At 34.8% G+C, this 9,400-nt stretch overlaps 1 non-coding gene across 1 annotated transcript; it reads left to right on the top strand.

Annotated features, from left to right (window-relative positions):
• The first annotated feature begins 5,447 nt into the window (after window positions 1-5,447).
• Window positions 5,448-5,555, top strand: LOC148571097 (small nucleolar RNA R71). The gene has a single exon (XR_015908698.1). It is a non-coding gene; the product is annotated as a small nucleolar RNA R71 (small nucleolar RNA).
• The last annotated feature ends 3,845 nt before the right edge of the window (window positions 5,556-9,400 follow it).

The following is a 9,400-nucleotide window of genomic DNA, read 5'->3' on the forward strand; positions in this document are numbered from 1 at the left end:
AACCTAGGTTTACAGAAAATAAGTAACTAAGTGCAGATAGTGCAGAAATCCACTTTCGGGGCCCACTTGGTGTGTGCTTGGGCTGAGCATTGAGCTTTACACGTGTAGAGACTTCTCTTGGAGTTAAACGCCAGGTTGTAGCCTGTTTCTGGCTTTTAACTCTGGTTTGTAACCTATTTCTAGCGTTTAACGCCAGAATAGGGTAAAGACTTGGCGTTAAACGCCAATTTGCGTCATCAAAACTTAGGCAAAGTATGAACTATTATATATTACTGGAAAGCCCTGGATGTCTACTTTCCAACGCAATTGAGAGCGTGCAAATTGGTCTTCTGTAGCTCCAGAAAATCCATTTCGAGTGCAGGGAGGTCAGAATCCAACAGCATCTGCAGTCCTTTTTCAGCCTCTGAATCAGATTTTTGCTCAGGTCCCTCAATTTCAGCCAGAAAATACCTGAAATCATAGAAAAATACACAAACTCATAGTAAAGTCCAGAAATGTAAATTTTGAATAAAAACTAATAAAAATATACCAAAAATTAATTAAAATATGCTGAAAACTACTTAAAAACAATGCTATAAAAAGCGTATAAATCATCCGCTCATCACAACACCAAACTTAAATTGTTGCTTGTCCCCAAGCAACTGAAAATCAAATAGGATAAAAAGAAGAAAATATACTATAAATTCCAAAATATCAATGAAACTTTGTTCCAATTAAATGAGCGGGACTAGTAACTTTTTGCCTCTGAACAGTTTTGGCATCTCACTTTATCCTTTGAAGCTCAGGATGACTGGCATCTATAGGAACTCAGAATTTAGATAGTGTTATTGATTCTCCTAGTTCAGTATGTTGATTCTTAAACACAGCTACTTTATTGATTGTGACTCAGCTTTGCTAAAGTCCTCAATTAGAGGTGTCCAGAGTTCTTAAGCACACTCTTTTTGCTTTGGACCTCGACTTTAACCGCTCAGTCTCAAGCTTTTCACTTGACACCTTCACGCCACTAGCACATGGTTAGGGATAGCTTGGTTTAGCCGCTTAGGCCAGGATTTTATTCCTTTGGACCCTCCTATCCATTAATGCTCAAAGCCTTGGATCCTTTTTATTTTACCCTTGCCTTTTGGTTTAAAGGGTTACTGGCTTTTTGCTCTTGCCTTTTGGTTTAAAGAGCTCTTGGTTTTTTTCTGCTTACTTTTTCTTTTTCTTTTTTTTTTGCCATTTTTTTCGCAAGCTTTTGCTTTTCGCTGCTTTTTCTTGCTTCAAGAATCAATTTTATGATTTTTCAGATTATCAAATAACATTTCTCTTTTTTCATCATTCTTTCAAGAGCCAACAATTTTAACATTCATAAATAACAAATTCAAAAGACATATGCACTGTTCAATCATTCATTCAGAGAAACAAAAAGTATTGTCACCACATCAAAATAATTAAACTAATTTCAAGGATGAATTCGAAATCATGTACTTCTTGTTCTTTTGTGATTAAAAACATTTTTCATTTAAGAAAGGTGATGGATTCATAGGACATTCATAGCTTTAAGGCATAGACACTAGACACTAATGATCATGTAAGAAAGACACAAACATAAATAAACATAAAGCATAGAGAACGAAAACAGAAAAAATAAACAGACAAGGAGATTAAGGAACGGGTCCACCTTAGTAAGGGTGGCGTCTTCATCGTCTTGAAGAACCAATGGTGCTCTTGAGCTCCTCTATGTCTCTTCCTTGCCTTTGTTGCTCCTCCCTCATACCTCTTTGATCTTCTCTAATCTCATGGAAGGTGCCATATGGTTATGGAAAATTAAAAAGCAGAGTTTTCTCCACACCAAACTTAAAATGTTTGCTCGTCCTCGAGCAAAAGAAGAAAGAAAGGAGGAGATGGAGATGTGTGGTGGGTTCGGCCAAGGGAGGGTGATAGTGTGTATGAGGGGTTTATGATGGATGGATGTGAGTGGTGAAGATGGTATGGAAAAGAGGGTGGGGTAGGTGGGGATCCTGTGGGATCCACAGATCCTGAGGGGTTGATGATTGGATTTTTGTGTGGTTTAGAATTTCACAAATGAAGTCTCGTTGCAATATAGTTTCTAAACCAACAATAATCCTTTCATACAAAAATTTATTTGTCACAAGTACAAACTCCTAAATTTATAAACCGAAGTATTGAACCTCGGATTGTTCTCCCTAGGAATTACAATGAAGAGGCATGAAAAGTAAATGGCAATGAAAATAAACTAACAACTAGAAAGCTCTTGGTAAGGTTGTGAGAATTAGAAGTTCTATCCTAGTTATCCTCCTCAATTGTGACCACAATTACCCATTGCTACCACTTAGTTAACCTCTAACTATGGAGAAAAGTCAAGTGGATGAATCAACTTGATTCCACAAGTCCTAGCCAACTCCCAAGGGAAAGACTAGCTTTAGTGGTATCCAAATCAATTAGCAACTTCTAATTATCAATCAACAAAGGCATTAGATAACTCAAGCATCACTAATTACTCTACCAAAGCTAAGAGGAACAAAATCTACACTAAAGTCCAACCAAGCATTTCATCAAACACTTAGAAGGCACAAAACAAAAGCATAGTAAAATTGCATGGAAAGTAAATCTACACTACTCAATTGCAAAGAATTAAACAACAACAAATCAATAAAGGAACATAAATCATAAATTGCATTAAAGGAAAATAGAAGAACAAAAATGCATCAACATAAAAGTAGAGAATTACATGAATTAAATGCTAAACTAGAGAGAGGAAATGTAGAAGAAGAAGAAATTACAAAGGAAAAGTAAATCAAAGCATGAATTAAACCTATATCTAAGATTTCCTAATCTAGATCTAACCTTCTCCTAATCCTAGAGAGAAGTGAGAGCTTCTCTCTCTAGAAACTAACTAAAGCATGATAAAACTAAAATAAAATTAAACTAATGACTAGATGTCTCATCCCTCTTCAATCCTTGGGTATAGCATCAAATATAAGTTAGATTGGGCCCACAAGGCTTTAGAATTCGCTGGCCACTAATTGCTTTTAATGAATCTCGTCCAAATCGGTGCGTATGCATACATGCCGTGTGCGCGCCCTCTAAACATGATGCAACTATGGTAAATCTTATATAATTTTGAAGCTCCGGATGTTAGCTTTCCAACACAACTGGAACCGCATCATTTGGACCTCTGTAGCTCAAGTTATGGTCGATTAAATGCAAAGAGTTCGGCTTGACAGCTTTTGAGATTCCTTCATTTCTTTATGAGTTCTCTATTTTTACATGCTTTTCCTTCATTCCCTTGATCCAATCTTTGCCTCCTAAATCTGAAATTACTCAACAAACATATCAAGGCATATAATGGAATCAAGGTGAATTATTTTAGCTATTCTAAGTCCTAAAAAGCATGTGTTCACTCTTAAGCACAATTAAAGAAGAAGTTATAAAACCATGCTATTTCATTGGATAAATGTGGGTATAAAGTTATAAAATCCCCTAAATCAAGCACAAGATAAATCCTACAAATGGGGTTTATCAACCTCCCTACACTTAAACCAAGCATGTCCTCATGCTTAAACCAAGAGAAAGCAAAGGGTATCAACATTTACTCAATGAAATCTAATCTAAATGCAAACTACCTATATGCAAACTATCTAAATGAATGCAATTGCTTGGTCAAAATAAATCAATTCCCAAGAATATATATATAAGCACAAGGGCCAAAGGTATTAACAACCATGCCAAACTACAATTGAATTGAGCTATTAAATATTTTTACAAACTTGCATGAAGAATGATGATCATAGGTGAAAATACGTAATTGAGCATCAAACCCTCACCGGATGTGTTTGCACTCTATTTGCTCAAGTGTTTAGGGTTGATCCTCTCAATTCTCCCCTAATCATGCTTTCCAAGATTTGTTTTTCATCTAACAATCAACAATTATTTCATGCATGCATACAATTATCATGAGGTCTTTTCATCGGTTGTAATGGGGCTAGGGTCAAGGTAGGATGCATATTTGGTCAAGTGAGCTTGAAATTTGAATCTTTGATAAGCTTAAACTTCCCACCTAACCTATGACATCCTATACAATTTCAAAGCTAACCTAACTATCCATTTTTCTCACTTTTTCACATGCTCATGCATTCTCTTTTCATTGATCACAACACATATGCATTGATTATTATATTAGGCTTCACTTAGGGCATTTTGTCCCCTTTTTATTACTTTTCTTTTCTTTTTCTTTTCTTTCTTTTTTTTTCTTTTTCTTTTGATTTCTACATATATATATATATATATATATATTTTTTCTTCCTTTTTATTTTCACATATATTTTTTTTCTTTTTGCAATAAAGTATATACAAGAGTATCAATGCATATGGTTTTACATTTGATTAACACATGGTTCATCTCCCCAAGTCTCATTACCAAATAGATTGGCATTCAGCTTCATGATTGCACCAAGAAACTTGGCAACTTGCTCTTCAGTAACATCTTCATTCTCTTCAGAAGAAGAGTACTCTTCAGAGCTCGTGAATGGCATAAGGAGGTTCAATGGAATCTCTATGGTCTCTAGATGAGTCTCAGATTCCTTTGGTTCCTCAGAGGGAAACTCCTTATTGATCACAGTACATCCCAGGAGGTCTTCCTCCTTGGGATTCACGTCATCAACCTCCCTTACAGGTTCGGCCATGGTAATTAATTCAATGGCCTTGCACTCTCCTTTTGGATTCTCTTCTGTATTGCTTGGGAGAGCACTAGAAGGGGTTTCAGTGATTCTTTTACTTAGCTGGCCCACTTGTGCTTCCAAATTTCTAATGGAGGACCTTGTTTTGTTCATGAAACTCACAGTGGCCTTAGATAGATCAGAGACTAAGTTTGCTAAATTAGAGGTATTTTGTTCAGAGTTCTCTGTCTGTTGCTGAGTGGATGATGGAAAAGGCTTGCTATTGCTAAACCTATTTCTTCCACGATTATTAAAGCCTTGTTGAGGCTTTTGTTAATCCTTCCATGAGAGATTTGGGTGATTTCTCCATGAGGGATTATAGGTGTTTCCATATAGTTCACCCATGTAATTCACCTCTGTTATTGTAGGGTTCTCAGGATCATAAGCTTCTTCTTCAGAAGATGCCTCTTGAGTACTGTTGGATGCAGCTTGCATTCCATTCAGACTCTGAGAAATCATATTGACTTGCTGAGTCAATATTTTATTCTGAGCCAATATGGCATTCAGAGTATCAATTTCAAGAACTCCCTTCTTCTGAGGCGTCCCATTACTCACAGGATTCCTCTCAGAAGTGTACATGAACTGGTTATTAGCAACCATGTCAATGAGTTCTTGAGCTTCAGCAGGCATTTTCTTTAGGTGAATGGATCCACCTGCAAAAGTATCCAATGACATCTTAGCTAATTCAGACAGACCATCATAGAATATATCTAGGATGGTCCATTCTGAAAGCATGTCAGAAGGACACTTTTTGGTCAGTTCCTTGTATCTCTCCCAAGCTTCATAGAGGGATTCACCTTCTTTCTGTTTGAAGGTTTGAACATCCACTCTAAGCTTACTCAGCTTTTGAGGAGGAAAGAACTTGGCTAAGAAAGCCTTGACCAGCTTATCCCAAGAGTTCAGGCTATCTTTAGGTTGAGAATCCAACCATATTCTAGCTCTGTCTCTTATAGCAAAAGGGAAAAGCATGAGCCTGTAGACTTCAGGATCTACTCCATTAGTCTTAACAGTATCACATATCTGCAAGAATTCAGTTAAGAACTAAAAAGGATCTTCAGATGGAAGTCCATGAAACTTGCAATTTTGTTGCATTAGAGAAACTAGCTGAGGTTTCAGCTCAAAATTGTTTGCTCCAATGGTAGGGATAGAGATGCTTCTTCCATGTAAATTGGAATTTGGTGCAGTAAAGTCACCAAGCATCCTCCTTGCATTATTATTATTTTCGGCTTCCATCTCCTTTTCCTGTTCGAAAATTTCTGTAAGGTTATCTCTGGATTGTTGTATTTTAGCTTCTCTTAGTTTCCTCTTCAGAGTCCTTTCAGGTTCAAGGTCTGTTTCAACAAGAATGTTCTTGTCCTTGCTCCTGCTCATATGAAAAAGAGGGAACAGAAAAATAATAATAATAGGGATCCTTTTTGCCCAAGTATAGAGGTTCCCCTGTGTGAGTAGAAGAAGAAAAGAATGTAATGTAAAGAAGGGAAGAAGAGAAAATTCGAACACAGATGGAAGAGGGGGTCCGAATTTGGGCGAGATGAAGTGTTAGTAGATGAATAAATAAATAGAAGGAGATGAGAGAGAAGGAGGATTTTCGAAAATAAAATTTTGAAAAGGGGTTAGTAATTTTCGAAAATTAGGAATGAAATCAAATTTAAAATAAAAAATTGAAACAATTAGTTAATTAAAAAGAATTTTTGAAAAAGAGGGAGATATTTTCGAAAATTAGAGAGAGAGAGTTAGTTAGGTAGTTTTGAAAAAGATAAGAAACAAACAAAAAGTCAATTAGTTAGTTGAAAAAGATTTGAAAATCAATTTTGAAAAGATAAGAAGATAAAAAGTTAGGAAAGATATTTTAAAATCAAATTTTTGAAAAAGATAAGATTTTAAAAAAGATATGATAGAAAGATATGATTAGAATTAGTTTTGAAAAAGATTTGATTTTTAAAATCATAATTAATGACTTGATTCACAAGAAATCACAAAATATGATTCTAGAACTTAAAGTTTGAATCTTTCTTGACAAGCAAGTAACAAACTTGAAATTTTTGAATCAAAACATTAATTAATGAGAATATTTTCGAAAATTATAAGATAAAATTAAGAAAAGATTTTTGAAAAATATTTTTAAAATTTTCGAAAATAAATAAGAAAAATGAAAAAGATTTGATTTTTGAAAAAGATTTTGAAAAAGATAAGATTTTTAAATTGAAAATTTGATTTGACTCATAAGAACAACTAGATTTTAAAAATTTTTGAAAAAGTCAATCCAAATTTTTGAAATTTATGAGTGAAAAAGGGAAAGATATTTTTTTGATTTTTTGAATTTTTAATGATGAAAGAGAAAAACATGAAAAAGACTCAATGCATGAAAATTTTGGATCAAAACATGTGATGCATGCAAGAACACTATGAATGTCAAGATGAACACCAAGAACACTTTGAATGTCAAGATGAACACCAAAAACTTATTTTTGAAAAATTTTCAAGAAAAGAAAACATGCAAGACACCAAACTTAGAAATTTTTCATGTATAGACACTATGAATGCAAAAATGCACATGAAAAACAAGAAAAGACACAAAAACAAGAAAACATCAAGATCAAACAAGAAGACTGGCCAGGAACAACTTGAAGATCATGAACACTATGAATGCATGAATTTTCGAAAAATGCATAAATTTTTAAAAAAAATGCAATTGACACCAAACTTAAAATTGACTCAAGACTCAAACAAGAAACACAAAATATTTTTGATTTTTATGATTTTATGATTTTTTTTTGGATTTTTCGAAACTTATTTGAAAAAGAAAAATAAGGATTCCAAAATTTTTAATATGAATTCCAGGAATCTTTCAATATTAGCCCAAAGCTCCAATCAAAGGGTTGGACATGGCTTAATAGCCAGTCAAGCTTTAGCATGTAAATCAGGTGGATCAGGAACAGCAGCAGGTGGATTAGCAACAACTAGCTTGCTCTTGATAATGTTGGGTTGGAAGCCCCAGTCCAAATGAATTTAGACATGGCTTTACAGCCAGTCAGGCTTCAACATGCTTCATGAAACACTAGAATTCATTCTTAAAAAATTTTAGAATAATTTTCGAAAACAGATGAGAAATTTTTGAAATATTTTTTTGAAATTTTTTTTTGAAAATAAAACAAAAAGAAAATTACCTAATATGAGCAACATGATGAACCGTGAGTTGTCCAAACTCGAACAATCCCCGGCAACGGCGCCAAAAACTTGGTATGCGAAATTGTTACTCAGGTTGTAAAATTTGTTGTTCGTTCTCTCCCCGGCAACGGCGCCAAAAACTTGGTGCACGAAATTGTGATCCTAGGATGAAAAATACAATCCAGGATGTCTAATATAATAGTAAAAAGTTCTATTTATAATAAACTAGCTACTAGAGTTTACAGAAATAAGTAATTGATGCATAAATCCACTTCCGGGGCCCACTTGGTGTGTGCTTGGGCTGAGATTTAGCTTTCCACGTGCAGAGGCTTCTTTTGGAGTTGAACGCTAGGTTGTAACGTGTTTCTGGCGTTTAACTCCAGACTGCATCGTAGAACTGGCATTCAACGCCCTTTTGCGTCATCTAAACTCGGCTAAAGTATGGACTATTATATATTGCTGGAAAGCCCTGGATGTCTACTTTCCAACGCAATTGGAAGCGCGCCATTTTGAATTCTGTAGCTCCAGAAAATCTACTTTGAGTGCAGGGAGGTCAGAATCCAACAACATTAGCAGTCCTTCTTCAACCTCTGAATCTGATTTTTGCTCAAGTCCCTCAATTTCAGCCAAAAAATACCTGAAATCACAGAAAAATACACAAACTCATAGTAAAGTCCAGAAATGTGAATTTAACATAAAAACTAATAAAAACATCCCTAAAAGTAACTAGATCTTACTAAAAACATACTAAAAACAATGCCAAAAAGCGTATAAATTATCCGCTCATCAGACTCATAGGCATATGGTGGTGGTTCTTGAAAGTCACAAGGAGATTCACCATAGCCATTGGGTTGGTATGCATCATAGAATGGCTCTTCTTCATATTGCATTGGTGGAGGTTTTTGCCATGAAGATTGATCATATGCATATGGCTCCTCCCACCTTTGGTTATCCCATCCTTGATACACATTCTCATTATAGTCCTCATTTCCTACAACATAGTTAGAACCAAACTCATAGCCAAAGTGAGAATTCATGGTGAAAAAGCAAAATAAAACTAATAAAATCTAGTAAACAAGCAATTGACAAACTTATTCACAATATTCACATATATACAATAACTAATAACATAACACCTTTGCAATTCCCCGGCAACGGCACCATTTTGATGATTGGATTTTTGTGTGGTTTAGAATTTCACAAATGAAGTCTCGTTGCAATATAGTTTCTAAACCAACAATAATCCTTTCATACAAAAATTTGTTTGTCATAAGTACAAACCCCTAAATTTATAAATCGAAGTATTAAACCTCGGGTCGTTCTCCCTAGGAATTACAATGAAGTGTCTTGTTATTGGTTATGGAGTATGTTTTGGGGTTTTTGGGATAAGAGGCATGAAAAGTAAATGGCAATGAAAATAAACTAACAACTAGAAAGCTCTTGGCAAGGTTGTGAGAATTAGAAGTTCTATCCTAGTTATCCTCCTCAATTGTGACCACAATTACCCATTACTA

The sequence above is a fragment of the Arachis ipaensis genome, chromosome B3, assembly GCF_059453495.1.
Source record: "Arachis ipaensis isolate K30076 ecotype BB chromosome B3, ASM5945349v1, whole genome shotgun sequence".
Lineage (NCBI taxonomy): Eukaryota > Viridiplantae > Streptophyta > Magnoliopsida > Fabales > Fabaceae > Arachis > Arachis ipaensis.